This window comes from Armigeres subalbatus, chromosome 2, assembly GCF_024139115.2.
Source record: "Armigeres subalbatus isolate Guangzhou_Male chromosome 2, GZ_Asu_2, whole genome shotgun sequence".
In the NCBI taxonomy this organism is placed as follows: Eukaryota; Metazoa; Arthropoda; class Insecta; order Diptera; family Culicidae; genus Armigeres; species Armigeres subalbatus.
In genome coordinates, this window is record NC_085140.1 from 245,661,952 (window position 1) to 245,678,322 (window position 16,371).

Genomic DNA, 16,371 nt, shown 5'->3' on the forward strand with positions numbered 1-16,371 from the left:
TTTTTCCAAGGGATCCTTTCGAGATGAATTCCTTTGGAAATTATTCTAGTATTCTTTGAATACTGTTCCAGGATTTTCTCTGGAGGTTGCTCCAGGAATTAATTTGGAAATTCCTACAATATAATTCCTTCAGGAAATCCTTCTAGAATACAAGAACTTACTCGAAGTATCCTTCAGGAATTGCTCCGCAAGTTTCGTACATAAATTCCCCCGGAAGTACGTTGAGCGATTCCTCCGGGAGATTCTTGAAAAATGAAAATGCACGGGCGGGACCCAAAATCCGGAGGTGTGAGGCTACCTTTATCAGGAGACAGTGGCGTAGCCAGAAAATTGGTTTGGGGAGGGTTCTCCGAACATTTTTCTTCTCGAAAAAAAAAAATTTCTTCTAAAAATTTTGTCTCTGGGGGGAGTTTATGTCCAAAACCACCCCGTGGCTACGCCACTTTCAGGAGAGGTAGCGCGGAAAAAAATAGCGAATCCTGGAGAATTTTTATTACATTATGAATCTCTTTTATATGAATTCTATACTGAAAACTTGGTATAAAAATGTGCACGGGATTATTGAATATAATTAAGCAGGGGAACTGTTCCGATCTCCATCTCACTGAACTTATATTCATCTCATCGGGAAACAAAGAAATGCAGCACCAATTTCGTGCTTCACCGCTGAGAAAAATCACAAAAATAATAAACAATCCTAATTCCTTTCCATTGCTTTGTTTTTGATGGGATGAATATCGGAGCCATGAGATGAATTCCAGGAGCAGTTTCCTTGTTTATATCCACCCAAAAATAAATTCCACTATCCGTAAAAATCAGTTCACGCACTTAAACAAATTTATTTATCATGATCTGATTAGTCAACGCCTACGCACTGCCAGTGCACTGGGTGTCCTGGATCATATGTTTCGAATCAAAACAAACACGATGCTACGCACACCAACATATCCAATGACAGATGGAACTGAAAATGTTTTTTTATTCAGGGTTCGGGTTGGCACTGACCCAGTTTTAAAAACGAATTCGACATTAGTGAAGGTATGCGATAACTGACGAGGCATTATGTTGCTGTGTACCGTTCTCAAAGTTCTGTGCAAAATTATCCTAGCACGGATTCAGGAGAAGATCGATGCGACTCTCCGGCGGCAGCAAGCCGGATTCCGTGCCGGAAGATCCTGTGTGGACCATATTGTCACGCTCCGCATAATTCTGGAGCAGGTCAACGAATTCCAAGAGTCCCTTTACTTGGTATTCATTGACTACGAAAAAGCTTTCGACCGTCTCAATCACGAGAATATGTGGGGCGCCCTGAGACGCAAGGGGGTTCCCGAGAAAATCATCGGCCTCATCGAACCACAGTACGAGGCCTTTTCGTGTAGAGTGCTGCACAATGGGGTCCTGTCCGACCCTATCCGGGTCATAGCTGGTGTGAGGCAAGGATGTATTCTATCACCGTTACTGTTCCTCATCGTAATCGATGAGATTCTGGTAGATGCGATTGACCGTGAACCAAACCGCGGGCTGTTATGGCAGCCTATAACCATGGAGCACCTAAACGACTTCGAATTGGCTGATGATGTTGCACTCCTCGCGCAACGGCACTCTGATATGCAGAGTAAGCTCAACGACCTTGCCGAGCGCTCCTCCTCGGCATGTTTAGTCATCAACGTCAACAAAACCAAATCGTTGAATGTAAACACGGTGACTCCTTCCAGTTTCACAGTAGCCGGGCAACCAGTGGAGAATGTTGAAAGCTTCCAACATGTTGGTAGCCAAATGGCGTCAGACGGCGGTACCAAGATCGACATAGGCGCACGGATCAAGAAAGCAAGGGCTGCCTTTGCGTGTTTAAGAAATATCTGGAAAAACAGGCAGATAAGTGAACGCACCAAAATACGAATTTTCAACTCTAACGTGAAATCTGTGCTGTTATACGCTAGCAAAACATGGTGTGTATCAGTGGAGAATACTCAACGGCTGCAGGTGTTCATTAACAGATGCCTGCGGTATATAATTCGGGCCTGGTGGTCTCACAACTGGATCTCAAACAACGAGCTCCATCGTCGTTGTCACCAGAGGCCGATAGCAACAGAAATTCGGGATCGGAAGTGGGGCTGGTTCGGCCACACTCTACGTAGAGCAGAAACGAAATCTGTAAACAAGCATTAGACTGGAACCCAGCGGGACATCGCAGCAGAGGCAAACCTAGAGGGTCATGGCGGCGAAGCCTCAATAAAGAAATAAAAGAAGTCGACCGAAATCTAACCTGGCAACAGGTTAAAGCGATGGAGATCTTTCAAGTCGGCCCTTTGCACCACCGGAGGTGTACAGGATCCATGAAGTAAGTAAGTAATTCTGTACAGCAGAATATCATAGTAGATCTCGGCACAGTAGCAGTTAAGAACACGCGCTTGCCAAATAATTATACGAATAAAAAAAGTCCCAACAATAGCAAGCTCTTGATATCGTTTATTATTTGGTTGACGAAATGCGACTAAACAGTACTGTGATAAAACAATAATAAATACGCAATTTTAAAATTTAATATTGCTATTATGAAAGAAGAATTCTCCATTAAAACATTGTTATATTTCACGAAAAAAAACAAAATTTCCATTAATAAATCAACATTATCAATAACCAATTACAATTTTACCAACACTGCCCTTGAGAAAATTGGATTATGAGTAGGGTAGAAGCACTATATTTCACCACCCCAAACGTTCGTTTATCTCTCAAACTGTCGCAAAATGCAAAAAAAAAATCTAATTATTGTGGGAGTGTCGGGATTATTATGTAAAACTGGTCCTTACCTAGCAAATCTGATTTAATAATGACGATAAATTATTGCTAATTTATATAGTTCTTATGATTGTGTAGGTATATTGGTCATAATTTTGAAGGTTTGATCAGTTTTTCTGGTATTTGTTTATTTAGGCCTGATCTTCAAACGGTCAAAAATTGCCATGGTATCGATACAACTAATTTTAGATGCATTTTTCATCAGTAATCGTAGATTTATGATAACAACATTTTTAGTTAACGTATGCATGTTTACTAGAGCTGTATGATTGTTTATTACAGTTAGGTAAAATATTGCACTAGAGCGTTAAAAAACTACCTATTTTACCAAGGAGGCGAAATATAGTACATCTACCCTATATAAATACATACGTACATACACACATACAGACACAACTCAATTCGTCGAACTGAGTTGATTGGTATATAACACAATGGGTTTCCAAGCCTTCTATCAAAAGTTCGATTTTGTAGTGGTCCTATAGCCTTAACGTATTCTTAGTATACGAGAAAGGCAAAAAGTAATGAAACCGAGCATTTTTCCACAGATGACTCCTTCTTAAAAAGCGTTGTATTTTTTTATGGAAATTTTCTTAATTTATTATAATTCCTTATTGATTATTTAGTGGAAAATTTTGATTCTTTTATGGCAAAAAAAATATTAAGTTTGTGGAAAATTTTGTAGGGGAACTGTACCGGTTTTGGCCATGTTCCTAATTTGGCCAATTTTGCGAATAACTCCAAAAATAAACCAATTCGCAAGAGTTTTATTAGTTCCAACAAGAGATATATCCCTCACCCTTCAACACTGCTTTCAACTGATCAGTTATTTTGGGCAAATATGTATTTTTCAGGGTTGGCCAAGTTAGGCACTAAGTTGGCCAAAACCGGTGCACTTCCCCTATTTGTTTATCGGCAATATTGATTTATTTATGGAAATTTTGTATATTTTTACGTGGTACATTTTGATTTCTTTACGGAAAATTCTTGTTTTAAATATAATTGCAGTTTTTGCTTTTAAAAGTGCTAATTTATTTTTGTTTTGTGAAAAAAAAACTTAATTGTTTATGGAAATTTTGCATTACATATTTGTGGAAATCTTCTTCTTCTTCTTCTGGAACTTGGCCTGCTTTGCTACTTAGTATTCTATTAGCATTTCCTCAGCTGTTAATTGAAAGCTTTTCTATGCCCGCCATTGCATGAGTATGTATCTTGTGTGGCAAGTACAATGGATACACTATGCCCAATAGAGGACCCAGCCTGTAAGGGGAGAAAAAAAAGTTGTCGAATTCTACGGGACACCAGGATTGTGCCTTTGAGTAAGAAAATCAATCTCTGAAAATTTCAGCCTTATCGCTTGTTGCATAAGCTGGCACATTTGATTTGAAGTTTGTGTGGTGGTTTCAGTCAAAATACATAGGAAAATACACCTCCGTCAATATTTTGTTCAGGAAATGTGTTCGGTATACCCGATTGAGCTCAGAATTGCAAAAAAGGCAGTTGATATGTTAAAGATCAATTGCACAGAACATTATAACACAGAACATTATAGCATATCTTGATATTTAAATGATGTTTCGGGCTGGAACAAATGGCTCATTGGAGTCAAAATCGCTTAGGTCTGAGGGTGCCTTTAATCCGACACAAGAAGCAAGATACAGCTCGGCACACAACGCAGTCACTTTTTGTAGTCCATAATGCTACTTCCAACAAGAATCGACTACATATTTGTAGACTTGTTTCTCTGATCAACGATAATATTGTACTTTTAGTTTTACAATTTAAAATTCATCATGAATTTAATAACGGAGCAAAATTAAAATGTATGCCCTTCCACACATATATGAATATCCACACATATATGAATGACGGAAATGAGAAAAGTTAAGAAAAATCGACAGCGAGAGCGACGCGATGGAACTCGGGCGTGGATATCGAATTAGTTCTGCTCCAGTGGATGAACATCGCTGAAATAGACGGCGGAAGCATGCGTCCGTCAGCCGGATGTAGGTATTTAGTGCGGAGCAGGGTTACAGCGTATTTGACTTGATGAAAAATTGAAATCGCCTATTTAGAAGGGAAGCAAGCGATGGTCTACATGCAAACATTTTGCACAGAAGATTGATTTCCTCAGATATATTATCTATTTGTGGGCTCTCCTTAGCCGTGCGGTAAGATACGTGGCTACAAAGCAAGACCATGCTGAGGGTGGCTGGGTTCGATTCCCGGTGCCGGTCTAGGCAATTTTCGGATTGGAAATTGTCTCGACTTCCCTGGGCATAAAAGTATCATCGTGTTAGCCTCATGATATACGAATGCAAAAATGGTAATCTGGCTTAGAAATCTCGTAGTTAATAACTGTGGAAGTGCTTAATGAACACTAAGCTGCGAGGCGGCTCTGTCCCAGTGTGGGGATGTAATGCCAATAAGATGAAGAATATTATCTATTTGTGAGGGTATACCATTTAGTTCGAGTCGACACACTAAACGCATAATTCATCTTGCACTCTAGAAAATTCGAGGTGAAGAAGAGTCTTCTATGCCAGCCTTGGGCTAAAACTATTATCAAGAGTCGAAGACAGATAATGCATCAAAGCGAATGAAGTAATTCACAATTCTAAATTGAAACTTCAATTTCGCATTCATCATTCATTGTCAACCAGAAGATTAGGTCAGTCATACCTTTAACCTAAAGTGAATAATATCACCCGATCAGGAGAATCAACATCTTTAATAAGCTACACATTATGTTATCAAACAAAGTTAAATCAAAGCCTAAACATTTTGTATGCTTTCGATGTCAACCACAATTTCCACATATTCGGAGCAACACGCCGCACACGAGCTAATATCTTTGTGGTAAACTTCAGCGATTCCTCTTTCAGTTACTAAAATAAAGGAAAATTAATGAAATTATGAAAATTACTTCCTCCTTTGGATGCGTGAAAAGCGGCTTCCGGTGCTTTGGCTCACGCTGAATTGATGGTATGAGCAGAACAATGGAGCGTTCCCCAACTCAACCGACGGAGAAATGTTGGCCGCGTAAAATCAAACAACCGGTTGGTGGGTGGTGCAGAAGCATGCTGGTTTTGAGGAACAAATGCAAAGTTTTATGTTTTACCTGGTGTTCGAAACGATTTGCTGTGCTGGCAGAAGAATTTTATTAGATTTATACTGAGTGATGAATATTATATGCAGGTGTATGTGAGTGTGAAAAAAGGTGAGTTCGTTTTGAAACGAACGCTTACGATTTATTGCACATGGGTTGAATTTTCCAGGTAGAGAAAAATAATTTGACGGGGAACAACTTATCCATTGTTTGATTTGAACGTGTGGAAATTTGTAACATAATAAAGCCGTTGAAAGATTGAACAGAGGAAATCACAAATGCAAATGAAACTTTGCCATTTTTGCCGTTTGAAATATGACAGCAACGCGTCAATATGCTCTTAGTAGTTTTTCAATCGAAATTGTAGAAAAAAAAATGATTACAATGTGAAAATATTTTATAAGTGTTTCAAATTAGAGAAGAGCACTTGAACATCAAACCATTTGGTATCGCTTGGGTGCAAATTCATAATGTTGATTGGAATGTTATTGACTCTTCTCAACGAAGTGGAAGGCAGGAACTGATTTGATGTATATTTATCTATTTGAATGAGCGACAAGTTTAGCAATTGTATTGATGAAAAGAATATGATAGAGGAGAAAGGACGGCGATAGCCAAAGTTTAGAAAATTTTAGATTTGAAAGTTGTTTGATCTGAATCCAAGTTCAGACGGACGGAGAGAAACACTAAAAATTGTTGTTGTTATCAAATTGCGATAATAAATTTACAACTCCGTTCAAGCTGATCAACAATAAACCATTTTATCTGCTTTTTTTAACTATTACGTTTATTTAACAGGCTCAGGCGTGTATAACACTTAACGGAGCCGAGACTCTTTATGATATTTATAAACGATATCATTATCATCAACAGTTAGTAAGGGGAAGGACATAGACCAAGATACTCGTGGCGACTCAAGGTTAGATTACGTAATTTCAGGACGGAAGGGCTTGGGATTTAGGTTTGAGGTATTTCAGCTGCTCATCCGGGTATTTGACGTCATGTCTGGTTTGGCGTAGTGTCGTGCTCGAGTTATGGTTCGTCAGGGAGCATCTTCCGGATGGCCAGAGCTTCATGGTACACGAAACAACAAGACAGAGACGTTTTATCTGCTTTTAAACAGTACCGTATTAAAAATTTAATCGCCACAACATTCTTGAAATTTTTCAGGCTAATTGATCGTAGCAATCGACGGGCGCGGTTGGTTCCATTATTTTTTTTCCTGTCACGTGTCTTCAGCTTTCCCGAATTTTTTCGAATGTTTTTAAAAAAGGCGCGTTTCGAGTTTGGATGTTAAGAAAATAATATAATGTGCATGCGTGTTGAGCGAAGGTGAACATAATTTTGTACTACAGTGAAGGAAATAAGTATAATGGCTTGTCAAATACTTGTGTTTTCCAAACAACGACAAAATATTACATTTCGGCTGGTGTTCTGGTTCTGGCGAACTATGAAGATATTGTGATCGATGTTGTGACTCTCAAGTGCTACGGTGTTAAGTTTTGAAGTTTGATTGTATTCATAAAACCGAACGAGTTGCGCTCGACGGATCGATGCCCATCACAAAAAGAAGACCGCCGGAAACGAAGTTGCAGCATCCATTGGGTTGATTGGACAGTTAACGTTCGGGTGTCTAATTAGTCGGATTTTATATCCCTGCAGCTTACCAGTGCGAAGTCGTTTGCTATTTATTCTGACCTAGGCAGGAGAGTCTGTGCCGTCATACAATTTAACTTGATCCATGACTTTATAGCACCAGCAATGAAGTCAACACTAGTGGAGGAACTAAATCGGTGAGCACGTACAGGGCATCGTTTGCTGCTTTTGCCGCGAATATTGTGGGAGTCCCAGATATTCGGTTCTCGCTTTAGTTAGGAACTGTGGCTCTTCTCGACCTTCTATTCCCTGAGTAGTTAGTACGAATAAGGGCGTCCTTGTGAAGTTTTGCTGCACCTGTTATGAACAACTAGTACATCCCATTCCCTACACTTCATGGAGAATTATTTCTTGCTTCAGAAGTGAATCCTTTTTGTAGTACTAGTCTTCATAACAAAAAGGGCACCATTACGGAGCATGAGATCTGATCAAATTATTCGTGGTACTACTTGGCCAACACCCCCAGCTGGGGGCAAACACACACACATTCTTAAAATTTTTCATTTTCAACCGTCAAGATACACAATTGATCGAAACGAAATTGAGAAACCATCTTTCCAACTGCCAAGGAATGGTGAAACCTCATCGGGAATAATCATGCTTCAATAATTATTTGCAGCAAGAGCGTTCTGTAAAACTGAAGACAATAGCTGACAAAGAGGCCGTAGAGTTTTGACGTTGGACTTACGTCTTTCTTTACTATACTGGGTGTCATTTAGATTTTTGGAAATCGAGAGCGTTACGCTAAAAGGGAAGATTTTGAACGTTACTAGCGCCTTTATCTTTCGATGGATTTTGAAGATTTATATATCAATCGACTCGGACACTCTCCAGCATTTTGCCTATTTCACTGAAACTTAAGATTATTAACGATAAGCTATTGAAAATTTCAATTCTTGTCAAAGCCAGCAAAAATTTCATATGTAACCAATCCCGTGCATTCCTAACACGGACATCAGAATGCGGTATGTCAGGCCTTCGGGTCCGTCGGAAGATTTTCTTTGTGTATAAAAGAAGCAGTGCCTGCCGCGTGCGAGTCATTACAATTTGTGACAGCAGCGCGTACTGACGTGCTTTTAGCTCGCGCATTTTTCGTTTCGTTCGTTCGTTCGCTGTGTTTACCTACACAGCGAACGAAAGGCGGTCACCAGCGGTAGAACTGCCGGTGGATCTGCGAATATGCATGAAAGAAGTGGGCGAATTTTTTTGTCATTCTGTGCTTGATGATGGTCGCGTGCAATGGTGTCGGTTGCGATGGATGCAATCGCCCATCGCATCGCTCGGAGTTCGGTGGTGGATGAAGAAGAATAAAATTAGAGAGATTTGGTCTACTCATTCAGGTGATTGGTTTCAAAATTCAAATGATCCTGGGATGAGTACGAGTCATGTCATATGACTGACCATATGTTAAGTTGTGCTTGGTACTAAACGACATGCACATTAACCCTTAAAGGCGCAAGGCGATTTTTTTAGAATTCGTCGGAAATATTTTTAACGTGATTAACCATTGAAGTTATTAACATTAAACATATTTTCGGTTTGTTATTTTAAAACAACATTGCGCATTTAAGGGTTAAAACATTTCTGATTTCATATAAAAAAAATCAACTACACTGATGAAAAATTTAAAAATTCTGAAAATTTGATTTGATTAAAATAATTACTTTCATTTATTTGCAGAAGGTATTAGCAAATCAAGATGCACAATCAGCAATAGTGTTAATATCCATTTTGAATTAAAAAATTTAGCTGAATTGCATGTAAATGTTTTAAAAAAAGTGCGCAAAAAATAATTTCCAGAAGAATATTTAAATAAACTTTATCTTATACTTTGATTTTTATTTTCTGAGAAATTGTATCATTAAACTTGACGTAGACATGGAGTTTGGAATCAAAACATTATATAATTTTTCGTTGATGTATTAGCAGTATCTCCTCTATTATAGTAGGGTCACTGCTCCTTGACTTGTTTCTTATTGTTGTGATTTTTTTTCATCAGTAAGCACGAATGGTAGCAAAAAGAAGCAACGAAATTGGTGCTGCTTTGCTTTGTTTGGAAAACGGGACATTTCCCCCAAAATAGCACATTTTGAACAAGTCTGAACATTTTATAAATAGAATTATTTAACTTCAAATACTATCATCAATAAGAGATCTATAAATGCCCTACACTTGCTTGAGTAAATAAGGGCTTAATAGTTAGAAACAAAGCAATTCTTATTATGTATTTATTTATTAGTTTTATTTCCAGAAGTTTTGAATACACAAATTGCTAATAATTCAACACAGCATGGAAGTTGTCTTTCCAATATCAATACCTATAATCAAACTCTGTAGATCCAAAAGTTAAAAGTTAAATGTAAATACGTTACATTTATACAAGTCCTACGTCCACTCGCGGTTATGTTGAAAACATTACCCATTGCTCGTTTTTTTTAACCATTTCATTTATTTGGAAGGCTCAGTCGTGTGTAACACTTTGCGGAGCCGCAATTCAAAGTCTGATATCAATACAATGTATATCAACTTATCATTAACAATTAGTTAACAATTATTCAGGACGGACGGGGTAGGGATTTAGGTTTAGGTGACGTCGTGACTGGTGTGGCATAGCGTCGTCCTGGAACTATGGTTCGTATGGTTCAGCTCATCAGGGTGCATCTTCCGGATGGCCATAGAGGCCGTAGAGTTATTTCTAGCTCGGAAAAGGTAATTGAGTCAGTTAGTGCAAACGAGCAACTAATCCGGATAGCATTAATCCGACTGAAGACTTTGAACATACGTCATCGGACGGCAGTTAGTCTGGGGCGTCAAATGTGATATGAACACCGCAAGAACTGTGTGCTCGTCAACAATGTCATTTGATTTGCCTGTATTCACGGGAAATCCACAAGATAACCAGCCAATTCCGAAAACCTCATTCGGCTACAAAAGTTTTTTTTAAGGGACAAGCTCCAAAATACGTACGCAGTCGTCTATTGGTCCCAGAGTTGGAACCAAAAGTCATTCAAACACTAGAAATGTTGAATGGACGTCCAACTTTGATCAATTCCTTACCCAACAAAGCTAGAACTTTAGCCGCTTAACATAGAGAGATGGGAGACGATTATAGATTACGGCATGGCGATCTATAGCTTTAACCATTTGATTGCAATGGGCCAAACTGCACATCTTCAAAATTCAATATTATTGTTCGAACTGGAAGCGAAGCTACCGGGCGAAAAAAAAACTGGAATGGGCACGATATAAACGAAAGCACACTCCTTCGTCGCTACAAATATATCCACCAATTTAGGTGGAATCGCTTCGCAAAATGGCTCATCACCATCGTTAATCATTTTGGGTTCTCTGCCATTAGAAAGATAGCAATTATCAGCGTCTTGCAAAAATATAATTGTCGAACAGTGATTAGTCATTAACAAGATCAAACAATGAAACAAATTCTGACTTTTTACTCCATGACAAACTACTATTTTTATGACAGTTGGACCGCATGACAAGATAAATAAATGCAGATCGTTCCTGTTTCTTTCTTGTAACAATTTGATAAGTGAAACATTGAATAAATAGGAAAATTTTGAATTCTCTTTGTGATTTGATTAATTCTTTCGTTTTTTGGAAAACCGTTTCTTTTTCAATCGGCGAAACATCTTTCATGTAACGAAAGCAACTGAAAAAAGAATAAAATTGAATCGCTGTTTAATGGCAGCTGAAGTGCTGTTCTTAGGAAATGGTGGCTGGAAATCAGATTGATTTGTTATGGTGACCACATCCAACAACCAGGGAAGAATGAAATCAATCTTTTGCATTAAACTTATTCAGTGAAATACCAGGATGAACATCCAAATTGAAACAACACAAGTGTGGTTTGATCAAATATTTAATATAATTTGGGAAATTTGTTCAAATCATAAATGTTCTTAATGAGTTGGGGTGTAGGAAAATGTACCAATTCCTTACAACTTGATGTCGAAATTTCGGGATACTCGTCTTCCACTCGTCTCCACAATGCACGTTCGTCGGATGATTGACTATGGTTGCTGTTGATGTGACTAATGGAGACGCGTGGTGATTGACACGAGACGCAAAGCTATTCGCCGACTTTGAAGTTTACTTACCCTTATTATGTGGCTGATCTACAATCCAAGCCATAAGCTTAGCCACTTTCCCTCGTCGTGATGTAAATTCGAAATCGGGTTTATTGCGATTCATTTGACTCACGTAGTAGAAATCATCATGCGAGAAAGATTATAAACAAATTTCTGTACGATTAAACTTTTTTCGGTACCATACCCCGAAGGCCACTACCCCGAATGTAACAGTACCCCGAAAACCATCATCCCGAATGGGACACTACCCCGAAATCCATTACCACGAAAGACAATTACCCCGAAAACATTTAGAATCTGTAGTATTCTATTATTATGTTTAACACCAACAGATATCGATGAATCGCAACAGTTTTTTAACTAACCAGTTTAACCAACAGTTTTGATTTTTCTTCTAAATAACTTCAACTGTCATTCCTGTCATTATGACCTAGAAAAGTACTATTCTACGAAATGGAGTAAGATATCCTTTTTTCAATTTAGTTAGTTATGGATCCTGTACACCTCCGGTGGTGCAAAGGGCCGACTTGAAAGATCTCCATCCTGAGCGATGCCCGGCTATCGCTTTAACCTGTTGCCAGGTTAGATTTCGGTCGACTTCTTTTATTTCTTTATTGAGGCTTCGCCGCCATGAGCCTCTGGGTCTGCCTCTGCTGCGATGTCCCGCTGGGTTCCAGTCTAATGCTTGCTTACAGATTTCGTTTCCGCCCCTACGTAGAGTGTGGCCGACCCAGCCCCACTTCCGATCCCGAATTTCTGTTGCTATCGGCCTCTGGTGACAACGACGATGGAGCTCGTTGTTTGAGATCCAGTTGTGAGGCCACCAGGCCCGAATTATATACCGCAGGCATCTGTTAATGAACACCTGCAGCCGTTGAGTGTTCTCCACTGATACACACCATGTTTCACACACCTTTTTTCAATAGAACGCGTTTTTCCGGTATAAGGCGAACAGAGGATATGATGCTTTTTTTAATGAACAAGTTTTCCCGGTATAAGGCAGACAGAGGAAATAATGCCTTCTTTGAATGGACGCATTTGCCCGGTATAAGGCAGACAGAAGAGATGATACCTCCTTTAAATAAACGTGCTTATATCGCGATAGGGCACTAGGCTTGTAAATATTCGGCAGCACTGGATGAAGGTGATGTTTTTTATTTCATTTTTTTTATTTTCTTCCTTCCTTGAAATCGATCTCACATTCCCGAAGAGGGAGAGGAGTAAACAACAGAACTCACATCACCCAGTGCGCCACGAATATGAAATTCACCCAGCAAATGACAAAAAATCACCACGCGTTGAAATGGGCCACTTATATTCATGCGGTGACGCACGAAATTAGCAGTCTGTCAGAGCGACTTGTGTTGGGATGTAAATTCAATGGTTGGTGCTGGAATGATTTTTTGGATGCCCTACAGTCGCACTCACGACGGTGGCGATGAGATTGGTCGGAGAATATGCTGAGATCCATGTTTTTCAATGAATTGACTTTGACATATTTCAACCCTGTAAGGCACACAGAGGAAATGATTCCTTTTTAAAAATAACGCGTCTGCCCGATAGATGCCTTCTTTAAGTCAACGTAACATACCGAACACAAACAAGATTTCCCTCTCCTTCTCACTTTCATACACACACCCCCTTACTCACTAATTTCCTCTGCCTCACTAATTTTTACTCACTCGCCCACTCTCATTCATTCACCCACTTTTACTCATTTAAACACTTTTACTCACTCATCTACTTTCACTCACTCATTTACTCTCAATCATTCGCTCTCTCTTTCTCGCTCACTCTTACTCACTCACTCTTACTCATTTACTGTTACTCGCTCACTCACTCACTCTTACTTACTTACTTCTACTCATCCATTCACCCACTCGTCGATTCTGAGACTTAGACCACGCTTCATCAAGAATCTGTTGCTTTTACTACAGCGACCAAGGAACAACTTCAACATTGTTGCACTTGTAGTCATGATGACGTGAATCGCAATTGCTTCAGACTCTCTGCATTGTGCATGAAAACGTGCTGCATAATCTTCAGGACTCTTGAAGAGTGCCATACGATGTTAAACGGGAGTAAGAATACTTAGTTCTATACTGCATTGAAACAGTTTCAGTTTCAATTAGTGTTCATTCATATGAATTATGAATAAACTTTTATTGAGTAACATCTATACTTCATTTCATGGAAATGTAGTATAAACTCGAAATAATGACTAATTCGGGGTACTGGCTCATTCAGGGTAGTGTCCCATTAGGGGAAATGGCATTCGGGGTAGTGACTAATTCGGGGTTGTGGCGTTCGGGGTAATGGCCTTTTGGGGGTAATGGCATTATGGGTAATGGAATTATGGGTAGTGTCGTAGAGTCCTAATTTCTATCATAGGCAGTTAATTCATGTTCTGTTTTAACTGAGCTTCAACTGCTGATCAGTTTAGTGATGCTTTGAAAGCTAATAATTTAAAGTTATTCTGTAAAATTGAACGTATTATTGTAAGTAGTTTGTAAGTATGTGTAAGATGAAAGTATATTGCAGATTTTTAAACAGTGGTTCAATAATCCGTTTTGCTTTTTATTATTTCGTTTCAGAGAGCGAGTAATGGCGCTTTAACCTAGGCATAAGAGCCAGGACATATGGGAGGAATCCCTGTATTCCATCCCTAGAGTTGTATCAACAAGGAGTGACACTAATCTTCTTAGCAATGTCACTCCCAACGTCACGCTTTCATTTATCCCCTGAATATGAAACGGTTGGTACGGTTGTCCCCGCTTCTTCCTTTCGCGAATTCAAAACTCTTCGTCGATCATGTTATTCATTACTGAATAATCTGATTGCCGGTGAATTATGAATTATCTCCCATTTCAAGCCTGCACGGTGGACCATTTTAATGGCCATTTTAATATTTGTATCATAATTATGATATGCTGCAAATATTAATGCTGACAAGAAAATGCTCGGATACACAACCGACATTTCCAGGATGCTTTTCAATACTGGCTGTGCATGTGCTAAGACAAGACAAGACGCTTTTTTCGGTACCATATGGACAAACTTGTTTTCTGGAAGTTACTAAAACGACGCGGTTTGAACAACTACATAAACATCATCTGTTCTATTAGGCGTGCTATATTTCAAAAGCGCATATAAAAATTCTAATATCTTGATGCGTTTGAGGATTATATAAAGATTGGTCCACTACTCATTATCAGGTCTGTCGTATATTCAAAACGGTGGAAATGTAGAAGGGGCGCTAAACTTCAGGGCGACTGGAAGTGATTGGCCCAGGATCGAGTCCAGTGGAAAAGGATACTCCATTCAGCGTAGGCTCATCAAAAAGCTGTATTCCATCAAGTGATAAGTAAGACAATGGAGAACAAGGTGTCCTACTTTTAAGGAGTGCATGATTGCGACAATAAGAGTACATCATCAATACAATCATTCCTAATTATGTGCGACGTACTGAAGTGCTGTTTCCTTAAATTGTCAGCACAAGGTTCCTACAAAGTTTGCAATCCCGGTACAATACATTCTGAAATAGGATGGAAGTACAAAAGTAAGGAACGGTTATTACTTTGTACTTTACTGCATCCGTTACATACAACAACGCATATTCATCGCATCGTCAGTAGCATGGCCATTGTTGTTGAAAGACAAGCAACAGTTTTCCTTGTACTCGAGCACTTTTGGAATGCATAATATCGTGAGTAGAACACGAGTGCAGCGCAGCGTGTTGTTATCCAGCTATGTACGATGGTTGTTTCTAAAACTTATTCTCGAAGTTATATCCGCAATGTATTGATGCCTGCTGAAGGTTCTATACCAGCGAGATATTTTCATTTCGATAAAAACGCACTTTGAAAGTACATGATAAACAGGAATTGAGTTTTACTTAAATTTCAACTACATCTGGCTATTCGCTATATAAGAGAATAAGGCTTTTGAAGTTTGCAACGGAAACTCGAAATCATGCTCTGGTTTTTCTGTATGTATAAGCGGACTGCATTGCATATCATGTGATTGTGTCGAAAATTGGTATAAAAAGCCTTTTCTTTCCAAGAAAATGAACTGTTGACGAGGGAAAGTGGCTAAGCTTATGGCTTGTAGATCAGCCACCTAACGAAGGTAATAAAACTTCAAAGTCTGCGAATAGCTTTGCGTCTCGTGTCAATCACCATGCGTCTCCATCAGTCGCATTAACAGCAACAGCAACAGTCAATCATCCGACAAATGCGCATTGTGGAGACGAGAATCCCGAAATTTCGAGATCAAGTGGTAAGGAATTGGTATATTTTCCTAACCCAAACTCATTAAGAACATTTATGATTTGAACTCATTTCCAAAATCATACAAATATCTAATCAAACTTACCTGTCTTGTTTTAATTTCGATGCTCATCTTGGTATTTGACTGAATAAGTTCAACACGAAAGATTAATTTCATTCTTCCCTGGTTGTTGGATGTGGAACTCACTGTGTCGGACAAGTGGAACTTGTTTGAAATCAAATATTATTACTTTACTATCTTTGCTGAAATGAAGCATATGTCAATTCAATTACGATCAGCTATTGTAGCGAAAATTGTGTTTCACAGTAATTTGCAACCAGATAAAGGGTTTGTTTTCTGGTTACAAGTACTTTAAAAAAAACTCCCTTTCATACTATATGAGATAAGGAACCTGTCGTTTCAAAA